At 38.0% G+C, this 1,730-nt stretch overlaps 1 non-coding gene across 1 annotated transcript; it reads left to right on the forward strand.

Annotated features, from left to right (window-relative positions):
• Positions 1-1,658: 1,658 nt before the first annotated feature.
• Positions 1,659-1,730, forward strand: TRNAW-CCA. Its single transcript has one exon. It is a non-coding gene; the product is annotated as a tRNA-Trp (tRNA).

Genomic DNA, 1,730 nt, shown 5'->3' on the forward strand with positions numbered 1-1,730 from the left:
AAGCTGTTGTTGGGCATGTGTGTCCCTTCCTTCTTCTCCCCCCTCTCCCCCATACCTCTTTTCTTCTGAAGCTGCTAGAATCAAAGAGAGAGCTACAGGATCTTACAACGTATTCATATAGATCAAAGAGGGTGGAGCCAGGAAATTCATACGACATACGGCACAAGAAGAGTGTTAATAACAGAAAAACAAGTCTTCGGTTAGCACAGCTATTTACCCAAGGCCAAAAAAACAGAAAGTTCTTTATCTGATAAGATCAAGAGAACGGACTATACTTGTAAACCTTTTCTGAAGTATGTGTTACATAGACAAATTTTAGGCTACTTTCTCAAAGGAATTGCAAGCATAACCTCTGCTACATTGAAATGAAATTCTGAGGATATATCCCCCACACAAAGATACAAGTATCCTACTATTGATCCTTCAAGGACAGATTTTTTTTTTTTTTTTTTTTAATACTCGATACTCAAATCATTCCATGCTGCAAATACATTTCTAGTCTTCACTTGGCCATTGCAATAACTGAATAGAATTCTGCCAAATAGAGATAATTCTATAATTCTATCTCTTCTCCTATTATCAACAAGGAGATCTAAATAGATGAAATAAAACTCAGATTATGAGAGCTCAGAAATAATAAACATATCCCTAAATAATGTCGACAAATTTGCAAATCTTCCCATTCTCTTATCTTAGATCTAACACTTTTAACAATATCCTACCAAATACAGGCTTGGGGGTAGGGGGTTGGGGGCTGCATATTCTAACGTTTCCAACTTCTTTTAGCTTTCTTTATTTAAAGATCCAATCTACATCTCTCTTTCTCTCTCCACTCTGATCCAAAACTCCACTATCTCTGCCCCCTACATCTCAAAAGTATCTCAAACTGATTTTTCCAAAACTTGATTTCTTCAAACTTTCCTTCACAAATAAGCACTATACCAAAGTGAACGCAAACTGTTAACGTTGATGATTAAAAATGAAAACTCCTAAGAAATCTGGGAGCAATTTCAGCGTATTCTTAAATAAAGTCACACATGTTTATCTCGAAGGAAAACTTCACTATTTTAAGAGATCGTCTGTCTTACTTAGATTCTCTAATGAAATTAACTCAGAAGCCTCCTTATCCTACCTCCAATTTTTTTTCTTTTTTCCTCCCAGAAGCAAAACTTCATTCCAGGGTCCATTTTATCTTGTCGTTTACCGAGACAATTTCACTTTGTTAATTCATTTCCAGTGGTAAACCAAAAATGCTCCCCATAGAGTCACAGGTCGTATTCACTAGAGAATTACCATCGTTAGTATTTTCTATTCTCTGGAGAGTCCTCTAGAATATCTACAGGGAATAAAGAGAATGTGAATGAGAAGGTCCCATTTGCCCCTAAAATCCCGTTGGGATATTTCAGTACTTTGAAATCACATTTCATAAATAATTAATATAGGATAAACGAGTCTTTATAGAGTACTCTAGCAAAAGGATAATCCTATCGTATTGCCCGTCTCTCCTCTTAGCATTCTAGAATTAGAAGCACCAGGACTAGGGGGAAATCCCTGGTCGTTCTTGCGACTTGCGGAAACTTTATCCCTAATTTAAAGTCCTGGCCAGGACACAGTGGGAGTCCCTGTTTAAGAGGGAAGTAAGATCACTGGCCGACGGCGACCTCGTGGCGCAACGGTAGCGCGTCTGACTCCAGATCAGAAGGTTGCGTGTTCAAATCACGTCGGGGTCA

The sequence above is a fragment of the Sarcophilus harrisii genome, chromosome 4, assembly GCF_902635505.1.
Source record: "Sarcophilus harrisii chromosome 4, mSarHar1.11, whole genome shotgun sequence".
In the NCBI taxonomy this organism is placed as follows: Eukaryota; Metazoa; Chordata; class Mammalia; order Dasyuromorphia; family Dasyuridae; genus Sarcophilus; species Sarcophilus harrisii.